The sequence below is a fragment of the Stenella coeruleoalba genome (assembly GCF_951394435.1).
Source record: "Stenella coeruleoalba genome assembly, chromosome: 7".
Classification (NCBI taxonomy): domain Eukaryota; kingdom Metazoa; phylum Chordata; class Mammalia; order Artiodactyla; family Delphinidae; genus Stenella; species Stenella coeruleoalba.
The window spans coordinates 96,819,777-96,834,145 of record NC_137153.1 but is presented as its reverse complement, the minus strand read 5'-3'; the positions used below and the strand labels follow the sequence as shown (position 1 = coordinate 96,834,145).

General features: G+C 35.9%; 1 pseudogene across 1 annotated transcript; it reads left to right on the top strand.

Moving 5' to 3' along the window:
* The first annotated feature begins 2,976 nt into the window (after positions 1-2,976).
* On the top strand, positions 2,977-3,687 carry LOC307188917 (lipopolysaccharide-induced tumor necrosis factor-alpha factor homolog; annotated as a pseudogene). Its single transcript has one exon. The product of its transcript is annotated as a lipopolysaccharide-induced tumor necrosis factor-alpha factor homolog (transcript).
* Positions 3,688-14,369: the final 10,682 nt, after the last annotated feature.

The following is a 14,369-nucleotide window of genomic DNA, read 5'->3' as shown; positions in this document are numbered from 1 at the left end:
GCAGGGGACACGTCTTCAAGCCCTGGTCTGGGAAGATCCCACATGTCACAGAGCAACTAAGTCTGTGCGCCGCAACTACTGAGCCTGAGCTTTAGAGCCTGTGAGCCGCAACTACTGAAGCCCGTGCGCCTAGAGCCTGTGTTCTGCAGCAAGAGAAGCCACGGCAATGAGAAGCCCATGCATGAAGAGTAGACCCTGCTTGCTGCAACTAGAGAAAGCCCCAGTGCAGCAACGAAGCCCCAACACAGCCAAAACTTACAAATAAATAAGTAAAATTATTTAAAAAAACAAAAAGTTAGGTATCTAGTCCAGGAAATCAAAACCAGAATATGTACACATAACAAAAGAAATTCATTATATTTAAACAAATCTTTAAAATCAACAGTGATCATTTAAAATAAAAAACCTAAGTATGACTAATTGTATCTAAGTTCTCCTATTACTACTTATTTCTGTTAGTTCACTTTGTCATTTTCTAAAACTCAGTCACCAGGCATGTGGCAGTAGGGCCAAAGGATTTTTTTTGGTTTTTTTTTTAAATTAATTTTTATTGTAGTATAGTTGCTTTACAATGTTGTGTTAGTTTCTACTGTACAGCAAAGTGAATCAGCTATACGTGTACATATATCCCCTCCCTTTTTTGGATTTCCTTCTCATTTAGGTCACCACAGAGCACTGAGTAGAGTTCCCTGAGCTATACAGTAAGTTCTCATTACAAAGGTTTTCTAAAAGTAGGAAAGAAAATCTTAAAATCGAGAAAAAATTTTTATTGATATCTCAAATCCAAGAAATGGTTGTATAGGCTCAGAAGAATCCATACAATGCAGGAATTGTTATAATAGATGTAAATAAGGAAACTACAGCAAATGCAGAGCATTTTATTTTACTTCATTTTTCTGTGAATTGTATAGAGATCACCGTTGTTCATTGGTCTAGCTTCCGGATCAGCACTGTTCTGTTGGAGCACAATTTGAAAACCACTGATCTATTCCAGATGAGAAAATGGTCTCAAGGAAAAGTGATCTTTTGCCCAGAATTACAGACTAAGGTATTGAAGATCCAGACCTACCCAGTTCCTCTTCATGGCAATTTCCGCTCTTCTAGCAAAAGAGATTTCCTTGAGCTGGTAGTAAACCAAAAACTCAGTTACCTTCTTTTTTTCCTTCCCTCCTTCTCTTCCTCCTCCCTCTCTCCCTTCGTTTCTAAGGTTTCCCAGAAATGAGAAACTGTACTTTACATGACCAACAATAATTAACGGCTTAGTCAACCAGTAAATAATTTTTATGCTTTCTCTAAATTATTTTGATGACTTTCAGTTCATTTCATCTTTTTTTCTAACCCAGAGGATTAGCCAAACAGCTAATTGTGGTCTTCATATATCAACATCTTCTGCTCCTTGGGAATGTTTAGGGTTTTCCTTCACCTTTTTCTTTTCATCTTTCACTCTAAAACGGTTTTTATAGGCTTAGGACCAGGAAAGAAAAAACAAAGGTGGCGTAAGGTTTCTTTCACCCAGAAAATTATAATTCTGCTTTTATTTCATATAGAGACATAAATGGAGAAACATAGCACTATTCTACTTATCAGGGATCATGTGAAAGAAGAAAAGTTCATTGTTCTGGCCCTTTTGTGTTCACTCTATATCATGCAGCATTCACAAAGGAATTATTCCTGTGATTGAGAAGAGAGATAGGCTGGTGCTCTCATTTGACTTACAACAGAGCCCTGAATTTGAAATTAGTAAGGACTTTTTAAATATCATGAACATGGAATTATAGTATCAACTTGGTTATCAAATTAACTCTGTGTATACTAGAACTGAATGATAAAGCATATAACATGGAAGAAGAAAAGCAATAGTGCTTGTTATCACAGTTCCATTTGACTATAGTCAGGATCTAGTAGATGCTCCTGTCCCATCCACTGAGGAGACTGCAAAATCCAAGGCATCACAGGTGAACTGTCACCTGAACAACAACTCAGGAACATAAACCCTCATCAGGCAAAGGGATATGGTATTTGTAAGAGAAGATGCACAGATTTTGTCGGAGGCTGGGAAAAGCCTTAACGCACTGGATCAGAAATAGGAATCTCTGACGTCTGTAAATGATCTCACAAAGCCTTTCCCATGTACATTTTTAAAATCTATTCTTCACAGCAGTTTATGACATGAAGATTATTTCTTCTGTTTTATATTTGGAGAAACCAAGGCTCAAAGCAGTCCAGTGACTTTGCCCAAGATCATTCAACGAGCGCTTGGACTTGAACTCAGGACTTCTGATTCCAAATAGCATCATCTTTCTCATTGTAAAGTATTAAACTCCCAAGATGACATAGTAATATGTTTTTTCCATTTATCTATCTCTAGATATATTTCCTGATTATTTAGCAAATACAGAAAAATAAAAGAATATCTAGTCCCAAAACACAGAGAGAATTAGTATTATTCTCTGTTTCTTGTCTGTATTTCTCCCTTTGTGGTTTGATAGTCTATGTTCTTTGCTTATTTTTTTGTGTACGTGAATTTTGTGTGTGTATCTTTACATTGACTTGTGATGTTCACTTTATAGATTAAGGATATTAACTCCTAATATGTAATAAAATATTTTTCTTAGTTTTTATTTACTTTTAACTTCAATAATAATGCTTTTTGATACTTAAAAGTTAAAATTTTTATGTTTAAATGTATTGATCATTTTCTCTATGCTTTCTATCATTGGTATAGTTTATACTTTCAAGCCCCCTAATAGGACAACTATTCATTTACACGATTTGTTGTGTTTTTACTAATTCCAAGATTTTTATTTTCACATTTAACTCTACAAACTATGTACAATTTATTTTTTAATATGTGATATGAGGCAGGGTTTAAACTTAATTGTTTTCCAAATCATTAACTAAATCGTCTCAGCATTATTTAAAAAGCATCCTTCCTGAGACCTCCCGGCTCGACTGGCTGCGCAGGCGGCGGTAAAAATGTCTGCTCCAGGATCCTACCAGGCAGCTGCGGGACCTTCCTCGGTGCCGACCGCGCCCCCGTCTTATGAAGAGACAGTTTCTGTTAACAGTTATTACCCCACACTTCCAGCACCCATGCCTGGGCCGGCCACGGGGCTCATGATGGGCCCGGATGGGAAGAGCATGAATCCGCCTGCGTACTACACCCAGCCAGTGCCCGTCCCCAATGCCAATGCAACTGCTGTGCAGACAGTTCGCGTGCAGCAGCCCGTCTCCTTTTTCGACCGCCCGGTCCAGATGTGTTGTCCTTCCTGCAACAAGATGATCGTGACTCAGCTGTCCTATAATGCCGGCGCCCTCACCTGGCTCTCCTGACGGAACCTATGCCTATTGGGGTGCATGGCGGGCTGCTGCTTCATCCCTTTCTGTGTGGACGCCCTGCAGGATGTGGACCACTACTGTCCCAACTGCAAAGCTCTCCTGGGCACCTACAAGCGTTTGTGGGACTCAGCCAGACCTGAAGGGAGCGGTGTGCTGCAAGAAGGCCTTTCCGACTCTCACCCAGCCCCGCCCCTGGTGAAGGCTCCATTTTGGTGGGCTCACCTCTCCAGGGTCTCTACCTTCGTGTCTTCTTTTGGGGGGGGAAATATCGCAAAAATAACACACCTCCGAACCCCAGAAATTGCTACTTGGTGTCGTGCACAGGACATGCAAAGACATTCTCCTTGAGCGCTGGTTCAAGGGTTTCCTGCCTCCCCATCTGTGACCCCAAGTCACCCCATCCAGCTGTGACCATTGTCCTGTCTGAGTATCTTCTGGTGATTTGCCACTGGCTGGCTTTTTTTTTTTTTTTTTTGCCTCAGTGGGCCTTTCTCTTGGTGGTCTCAAACTGAGAAGCCCCAGATTGCCTTATTTTTGAAGCTGTTCTGGCCCCAGTACGGCTGAACCAACCTTTAGTGCCTACCGTCATAGCCATCTGTTTCCACTTCTGATGACAAAAATCTTGCCTTACAGTCTAAGGGCTTGGCGCTCAGAGTCTGCAACTGCAGGCTTTTAAATAGCACACAAATTCACTTTAATTTCTTAATTCGTTTTTAAGTACAGGGAGGGGTTATTCACACCCATCAGACACAAAGCCATGAGGTCATAAACGCAGGCTAGGAATAGAAGGCTGGATCTTTACGCTGATCCGCCTTCTTTGGACCAGATCCTCAGCCACTTTCTACGAAGGGCTTTTATTTTTGGTAGAGGAATTGTTTGTATTAACAGTTTTTGTGACCTCCTTTTGGTCTTAAACACCTTTGAACATAATTTTGAAAGGAGGGATTTATAGAACCGTTTTCCTTATCCGTATGACTGGTATCATTTTCCCATTTGCCAATGCACTCTCACTTTTTTTTTTTTTGCCTTAACAGAAAAAGTCATGGGCATAATTTCATCCACTGCCTTCCCTTGGGTTTAGTGTGGTTCCTAAAGACCTCCATAATGGAACTCTTAAAGAGGGTCCCCTTTTGGGTTCCTGGTGGATATTTGGAAAGGCAAAGGAAAGCGTGTTTGAGCACGTCTGAGTACCACGGTGCTGAAAAGTGCGGGGACCTGGCTGTTTCAAAGGCATCTGAAGTCTGGATTTTATTTTCAGAAATCAATTTGTTGTATAACATCTGAAGACATGATTTCTAGGACTGAAGCAGCAAGCCAGAGTTCTCGGTTCGCTGCTGTGTCATCTTTGAAATCAAGACAAAGCTGGGCTCAACTTTCAAGAGCTCCTGTTTTGATACTAAATAGGCACAGGGAATGCATGTGAATAATATTATGTAGAAATCAAGCCTAGGCCTTGATCGAAAGTCTGTATATTGGTTGAAAATTATAGTCATAACCCATTGATTCAGCTTATTCATTTGATGTTTCGAAAGTTCCAGTAATATTTTTTGCAATGACTATGGATACTACGTAGTACTTTGGTGTTATCTGCTTTTCAAAATAAAGTCTTTTGTTCACTCTGAAAAAAAAAAAAGCATCCTTCCTTTTCCCAAGTAATTGAAAGGTCACCTTTATTGCACACTACAATTTTGTATGTAGTGACATAATGTTCTAGACTATCCATTTGTTTCCATTTATCTGTCTACATTAGGAGATGTGTGTCAGTTTTATTCTTGGTTCTTATATACTCTTTTATTATCAGGTTTACCCCTTTAAACTGAAAAAGATCACAGAATTGTTTAGATTTTATTAAATATTTGAGTGAAATTTCTCTATACATAACTCAGTCCAAATTCCCTCAAGAAGTACACAGGTTACTGTCTAGCTCATGCCCCCAAATGGTGGCTTTATCATTTCACAAAATTATAGGCACATTAGTGGATTAAAAATTCATTCAAAACTTTACATCAGCTTTTTCCTTAATATAGTTAGGTTCAGTACTCTGAGTCTAACCTCTTACACTACTCTTCACCATTCAACTTTGTTTCATCTCACTAAGAAATCAGTTAATCGGGACTTCCCTGATGGTGCAGTGGTTAAGAGTCCGCCTGCCAATACAGGGGACACGGGTTCGAGCCCTGGTTAGGGAACTAGATACCACATACGTGCCGCAAGCCACAACTAAGGAGCCCTCGAGCCGCAACTAAGAAGCCCACCTGCCACAACTAAGACCTGGTGCAACCAAATAAATAAATATTAAAAAAAAAAAAGAAATCAGTTAATCAACTGTACTTCAGTAAAATTTTTTTAAAAAGACCAAAAAAAGTCAGTTAAGGTAATAGAGCAGTGACTTCAAAATTCGTAAAGCAAAGAGGAACAAGAAAATTCAATCAATGCAGTAAAAGAAAAATATAAGAAAAAAGGTATAAACAAACAAGAAGAAATGAAGAGAAGACACAAAGGCAATGTTAGAAATAAGATGTCAGAAATAAAGCTGTTTGGTTAATATATTCATGTCCATTTTCAGAATAAATGTTAATGGATGAAGTTTCTCTATTAAGATATAGGAACTCTCATACAAATAAACCAAAGAAATAACCATAAACTTTAATCAAATTTATTAAATGGTTTGTACAATTCCTCTATATCCTTTTTTTAATCTGAGGGTCACAGAATCTGTCAGTTTGTGGAAAGAAGTGTTAAACAACATGATAGTCTAAGAAACAGAAAAGCAAACAGCTATTTAAATAGGTCATAAATAAAAGTAAGTGACCAGAAATTTTTGAAAATCAAAAGGAGTAATCAGAAATCAGGTAAGTACTATCAAAAAGAAAGAAGGAGGAAACATGGTAAAAGTAGACAAAATAAAATTCAAGACCAAAAATACTAAATTGAAAAAAAATTTTAGTTGTTAAAAGGAATAACTTACCATTTTTTGTACCTGATAATACAGCTTTAAAATATATGAAGTATAATCTGTCATATCTACAAAAAAAAGTTTACAAAACTATAATGATAATTGTAGATTTTTGACATGCCTCAACAAAAATGACAAATTAAGTGGCCCCCAAATACAAAAGGATATAGAGGAATTGAATACATATTCATTAAACTTGGTCATAGATATATGTATAGAACTGTGTCCCTGATATTCTTTTCCAGTACCCATAGAACATTTACAAAAATTGGCCAGTCATTCAGCCACAAAAATAAAAGTTCTAAAAACTCAATAAATATTGAAAGCAGAATACAGATCAGAATGCAATAAAACTATAAATAAACTCCAAAGGACCGAAACATACACATACACAAACTATATACTATAAAACTTTCATAATAACTTTTGGTTAAAAAGAAAACCAAACTGAAATATAGACTATTTTAAATAGCAACAATAGAGAGAACACAAGATATCGAAACTTATGTGATATGACCCAGTTGTAGTCAAATAGAAATTAATATCACTAAATGTATTAGTTAGAAAACAAAATATTTAAAATCCACAAATACTCAATTGAAAGAGCTAAAAATAATTTTTTTAAGTAGAAAGCATTGAGTGCTAAAGCAGAATTCTATGAAAATTAACAAGTAAACTTTACCAATTAAACTATCAACAAAAAATCAGATAAGTCAGATGAAAAACAAAACACAAATGCATAATATTAACGTAAGGAAAGAGACATAACTACAGACACAGAAGAGATTTTAAAGTTATAAGAATATTATAGGGAATTCCCTGGCAGTCCAGTGGTTAGGACTCCATGCTTCCACTGCAGGGGGCACGGTTTCAATCCCTGGTTGGGGAACTAAGATCCCGCATGCCTTACTGTGCAGCCAAAAAAAAAAAAAGAATGTTGTATCAATAAAATTAAAATTTTCAGGTGAAAAGGCTAATTTTCCAAAAATCTATATAGTAATGAAAATTGACTCAAAAGGAAGAAGAAAAGAAATATGACCAATTATCGCATGAAAAGAAAAACATAGCTAAATCCCCAAACCCCACACTAGAGTATTAGGTAAATTCTAGTACACCTTATAGAAACTGATAATTCCTGTTTATAAAATATATGTATGTATTTATGTATTTATCTTTAAACTCATTATATGCAGAAATTTTAAACATAAAAGTCCTAGGCTATTTAAAGAGTTTATACTCATTCTTTGTGTCTAGTGTTACTCCGTCAGCCCACAATCCAGCAAAGAAAACCAAATACATCAAATTTTATAAGAATATGACTTGTAAATATAGATGCAAAGCTCCAGTATAAAATGTTTTATATAAAATCCAACAGCATATGAAAGAAAGGACTCACCATGAGTAAATAAGGTTATCCTAGAAAAGCAAGGATGCTCAAAACCAGGATATCTATTGATAATAATGCATTACATTAACTGAACACAGCAGAATTACGATGTGATAAACTTGATAGACGCCAAATTGTAGTTGATAAAATTTAATACCTATTTCTGATTTTAAAACAGCAAAAAAGAAAAACAAAATTGAATTTTTATTAATCCATGACTAGAATGATATTTTTTAAAATTATTATCAGGTTATGTTTCAAAAAATACAGCAAAGTCTTCCTACTGAAATATGAGAAGCATTCCCATTAAGGTCAGGAATTGAAAAGGAAAATACCTCTTATCCATGGATACAATTCAACATTTCACTAAGGTCTCAGTTTTTGAAATAATTCGAGAAATAGTAAGAATAAGTATTAGAAATATGTCATTAGAACTAATGACAGTTTTGCAAACTGTCATTATTTGCAATTGCGAATTAGGAACTCTCAAACAAACCTCTTAAAATAGTAGAACTCAGAATTCTGTAGGGAAACATACAAAAATCAATTGTTTTCCCATACTCCAGTAATATCTAAATGGATTTGGATGAATTCAGCTTCAGTTAGAGGATACTGAATTAATCGAGGTTTAAACCTTTTTTGCTAAAAAGGGAATGTGGAAGAAAGCAGTTGACTGACTGGTATGTTCAGTGGCCCAATAACGTCTTCAAGGACCTAGGCAGTTTTCTTCCTTCTGCCCCATCATCTCAAGTTGTTGCCTTTTCCTCTTCATATTTGTGGCCTTATGGCCACATTATGGTTATCCCAGTCAGGTGTCATTCCTGCTCATCAGCCGTGAAAATGGGAAGAAAGGAGAGCAGAAGCAAAGGGGCTTTACTTGTATCAAGGAGTAAAAAGTATCATAATTTCCCTATCACACATTATGTAATACTAGGTAATATGGTCAGCCTTGGTGGCAAGGGTGCCAGGGAATGTGAGCATGTAGCAAAAGTCACTTGGATTGCCATGACTGGTTTAGACCAAAGATGGATGATTCATCCTCTGGGAATGGGCACATTGCTGACCCCAAGTAAAAGTAGGATTCTGTTAGCAAGGGAGAAGTGATCAGAGAGCTACTTGATAGATGACTCGCAGAGGATGTCACTATACCAAGTAGAAAATGTGATGGGGATAGAAGATCCCAATCACTCAAATGAAAAGTTAAAAAAAAAAAATCATGGGACTTCTCTGGTGGTGCAGTGGTTAAGAATCCACCTGCCAATGCAAGGGACACGGGTTCAAGCCCTGGTCCGGGAAGATCCCACATGCCACGGAGCAAATAAGCCCGTGCGCCACAACTACTGACCCTGTGCTCTAGAGCCTGCAAGCCACAACTACTGAAGCCCGCATGCTTAGAGCCCATGCTCCACAACAAGAGAAGCCACTGCAATGAGAAGCCCGGGCACCGCAATGAAGAGTAGCCCCTGCTTGCCACAACTAGAGAAGGCCTGCGCACAGCAACAAAGACCCAATGCAGCCCAAACTAAATTAATTAATTAATTAATTAAAAAAAATCATAACGGGGGAGGGATGGATTGGGAGTTTGGGATTAGCAGATGCAAACTATTGTATATAGAATGGATACACAGCAAGGTTCTACTGTATAGGACAGGGGACTATATTTAATACTCTATGATAAACCATACTGGAAAAGAATATGAAAAAAGAATGTGTGTGTATATATATATATATATATATATATATATATATATATATATATACCTGAATCACTTTGCTGTATATAGAAATTAACACAACATTGTAAATCAACTATACTTCAACAAAATAAATTTTTAAAATTCATAACATATCTAGAATAAATAAGCAATGAAATATATAAAACCTATATGATGATATTTAGAAATTTTACTAAAATGCTTTATAAGATGTGGAAAAAATGGAGACACATCACATTCTTATAGGAAAAGCCTCAATATGGTAAAATTTGATTCGCTATATAATAATATACAAATTTGTAGTAGTCCAAAACAAAATGGTCTTTTCTTTTTTAACTGGATAACTGATTCTAAAGTTTATCTATAAGAGGACATTATTTAAAAAATAAGACTAGATGAAGCTTAACTCCTCATCATATCTGAAAACGATTATACCGATACATTGATAAAAACAGTGTGGTATTGGCACAAGAATAGAATACAAACAGTAGAGTACAGAATGGAGCACAATAAAGAATGCAAAGTCTGAAACCACCTATATACACATGAGGATTAGAGTATAATGAATTTAGTATTGCAAATCAGTTGGAAATAATTGATTATTTTAGATTTAATTTTGGAAAAATGTCTCCACTTGGGAGGAAATAATTATACTCCTTTCTCACACCATGTACAAAAATAAATTCCAGATGGATTAAGATTATAAGAACAGAAAAACAAAACTGTAACATACTGGAGTCATGGGGCAATATTTTTGTAATCATGGGTGTGCAAAGGTTTTCTAAAATGACATAGATTGACCAGTTAATCTACATAGTAAATTCTGTAAGTGAAGAAAGTTAAAAGACAAACGATAGACCTGGAGAAGATATTTACCACATATATAACAAAAGATAAATTAATTTATAAAGAGTTCCAATGATTCAATAAGAAAAAGACAATCTACATTTTTCAAATGAACATAGGATAACATCAGGCACAGAAGGCATATGAAAAGGGCAAAATGCATATTAAAAAGACATCTTATCTATAATAAGTATGGAAGTGAAAATTATAATAATGGTAAAATATAATGATAAAATAATATAATAAAATAATATGAAAGTGAATAAAATCATTCATCAGATCATCAATATATTTTGAAAATTGATACTATTCAGTGTTGATGTGTATATACAAGTGCTAAGTTTGTGGAAATGTAAACCTGTACAGTGGTTTGGTGGACAATAGGGTGATATCTATGAAAATTAAAAATATTCGTACTTTCTGACCCAAAAACTATACTTCTAAGAATCCAACCTATAGAAATATTTGCATATGTGCACAAAGGTATTTATTGTAATATTGTTTCTAATAGAAGAAATCTGAAGCTACTTAAATGCCCAACAATTGTAGAATTATTTCATAAATTATAGCATGTAAATTTGCACTATTAACAAGTTTTTATGTTTTCATCATAATTAGGATAGATCTGTTTGTATTGACATGGCAAGAACTTCAAGGTTTATCATGAAATGAAAAAAGTTGCCATATTTATTTTTAAAGCTAATTTTAATATTACATTATTACATTATACATTATATTTATCTTAGAAATCTTATGTTTACATATTATACCATATAAACATTCAAATGCATAGAACAGCATCTAATAGGATGCTTTCACAAATGATTTCTTATAGATTGGAGAATATTAATGCAGGGAATAGGGGGAGAAAAATTATCTATAAGGGGGCTTCAGTATTTTAGTCTGTGCATTTCTAACTGCTCAAATTTTCCAAAATAAACACGTATCATGTTGCTTTTGCAATTAAAAATATTTAAAAAGGGACAGCTTAGTATTTGGATAAAACAGACTGAGGTTCAAATCCCATATTTATCACCTAATAGCTGTGTGACTTGAATATTTTTAAGTTCTTAGAGACTCAATTTCTTTATCTACAAATTAGGTAAAATAATACTTACTTCATAGTTGCATGAACAGATCAAATGAGATTATGTATGAAAACACCTGGGTGCTCAACAAGTAAGTGTTGGTTTCTTTTTTTTTTTTGCGGTACGTGGGCCTCTCACTGTTGTGGCCTCTCCCGTGGCGGGACGCGCAGGCTCAGAGGCCATGGCTCACAGGCCCAGTCGCTCCGCGGCATGTGGGATCTTCCCAGACCGGGGCAGAAACCCGTGTCCCCTGCATCAGCAGGCGGACTCTCAACCACTGCGCCACCAGGGAAGCCCGTGCTGGTTTCTTAAATGGCTGAGGTTAGAGATAAGTAAATTACAGTTTTTATCATTTGCTTTTCTTAGCTGGGGTTACAGGAAGCATACCTTGATCAAGCAGATTGTATCAAGCATTTGTACTTGAAATTTTCATTGAAAGATGGCAGATATGGTCTACGTTTTGAGATAAATTAAATATTTAATTGTTTGATCATTCATTCATTTATACAATGAATATAGTGTTATTGACTCTACGTCAGCCAGTGTGCAAGGTACTTGGAGGTGTGAAGATGAAGAAGAGATCATCCTTTCTACTAAGGAGATTGAGGTTTGCTTTAATTTAATGCTTTCAGTTTAGTGAGATAAGTGCAATTCCAGAGACATTTGTAAAATGCTAAGGATATAAAAAAGAATAGTGCTGAAAAATCACAGAATCAGAGAATTTTTGAATTGAGCAAGACCAAGGGATCATTTATTCAACTTCTCATCCAATGCAAGAATCCCTTCCACAACATTTTTGGAAGACTGTAAAACAATTTCTGCCAACATAATAATTACGATTTATTGAATGTTTACTATTGTTCCTGACACTGTCCTAACTCTTCACAAACATTCTCTCAACTTAAACATCACACCAAAACTGAAAGCTAGTTACCATTATTCATAATTTATGGGCAGAAACTAAGACCACAAGAGGTTAAGTAATTTGTCTGAGGTCACACACCTAATTCACGGAGCTGAAATTTGAACCCAGGTCAGCCTCATCCCAGAGCCTATGTTCTTAATTTGAACCACTACACCCTACTGTCTTCACAGTTGGGACCTTTCCAATGATAAGACACTCAATATATTGAAAGACTCTTGTTTCACGTCTTGTACAGTTCTTCCCTATATAATGTTGGCATCTGTCTTCCTGGAGCATCAGTTACATACCTCAATGAGCATCAAATAACACCTCCAGTGTAATTGGACTTACCACAAATGCAAAAATGTTTAAGACATGGTTTCTACCCTCACACAGTTTATACTCTTGCTTTTTCTATTTGGAGGAGTGCAGAATGTCACCTGCTCTTCTACCAGGGAGCCCTCCAAAAGTCTGAAAACAATCCATCCTTCACCCCTTCCAATAAACATTGCACCTCTCACTGAATTTTTTGTTGTTGTTCCACATTGAATATCCTCAGTTCTTTCAACTGTTGCTATATTTCCAGAGCCTCTCCATCTCAATTTTCTTTCTCCGGATATGTACCTGATACTGTCTTTAAAAGACAGGGTTTTGAACCAAAACAATGAAGTTAATGCTATGGTAGTACAGAGGAGATTTAGCTGACTTTTACTTAAATGTCAACTTCAATTAATATTTGCACTAGTGTCTCTAGCTTTTGATTGCAATCATGTTATTTACTTATATTAAGTCATGTTAATACCACTCAGCACCCCCTCACTTCTTTTTTTTTTAATTTTAACAAGTATTAGTCTATCCAGGTCTTGGTTTTCTCCTTCATTTTACTTGTGAAACAAACTTTTTAATTCTTAAATCAAGACTTTATTGTTATCCCTATTAAGTACAATCTTTAAAATTGGTTTATCATTTCAGACTATCCAACGTTTTTTCAGTCTTGATATTGTTTTCCATTTTATTAGATATCTTTCCCAGCTTTACAGAATTCTCAATCCACAAAGCCCAATGTTTTTGTGATTTCTTTGAAAGATCAAGGCAAAGGAGGGAGTTTTGAACTGTGCTACTAATGACCACTTCCAAGTTGGAATAGATTCATTAATCAATCCTCCTTTGTTATTATTGTTCAATCAGGGATGAAGTCACATAGCTAAGTTAGTATCTGACCTACATAGTAAGAGAAACAGATTGTTATATGTGCTCAGATAGCATACAGACATGCGTGGCATAGGCTTCCACGTGTGTTTGGGGAAGGTCCAAACAGGTAAAACACATGATCAGTGACGTGGCGTTCAGCAGATAAAGGCAAAACAAGTTTTTAGTTTTTTGTTCGTTTTCATTTTCTAAACACTTAAGAGAGCCATTACTTATGTGGATTCATCTGTAGCCTCTCAACAGGCTAGAGGGACAATGTCAAATCCTGATTGGTTGAAAGTAGTTCTAGAAAAGCAAAAGTAATGTCCTTTATATTGACATGTTTCTCATGGTCTGACCTCCTCCAGGATAACCCAGAGAACCTAGAGAAAAGGATATACTACTTGTGCTTCAGCCAATCCCCTATTAATATCGTTGCTTGCCACCATGTTTGTTTGTTTTTTTTTGGCCGCACCACATGGCTTGCGGGATCTTAGTTCCCCAACCAGGGATTGAACCTGGGGCCCTGGCAGTGAGAGCACCAAGTCCTAACCACTGGACCACCAGGGAATTCTTGCCACCACGTTTTTTATTTGTTTGGAATAGCTGAGCTCTTGAATGAGAACCTGGACTTCAGATGGTCTGTGTTGCAAATTACAGGCATATCTGTGTGGATAAGCTCTCTGTAGAAAGTTAAGAAACCTTACTAAGATATGTATCTATCATCTCTTTAATAAAGGCCCATTGCTTATGAGGGGAGAAATACAGCTTCTTGAGATATGGTAGTAGTTCACTGGACAAACTTATGAATAATTTCACTTTAATGAGATATTCACATAGACATGTGCACTATTAAAACATTAAAAAGTATTAATATTTATTTTAGCTAGATGAAATCTTTTTTGGTACTAGGTGGATCAAAATAAGAAGTTTTAAAATAAAAAGA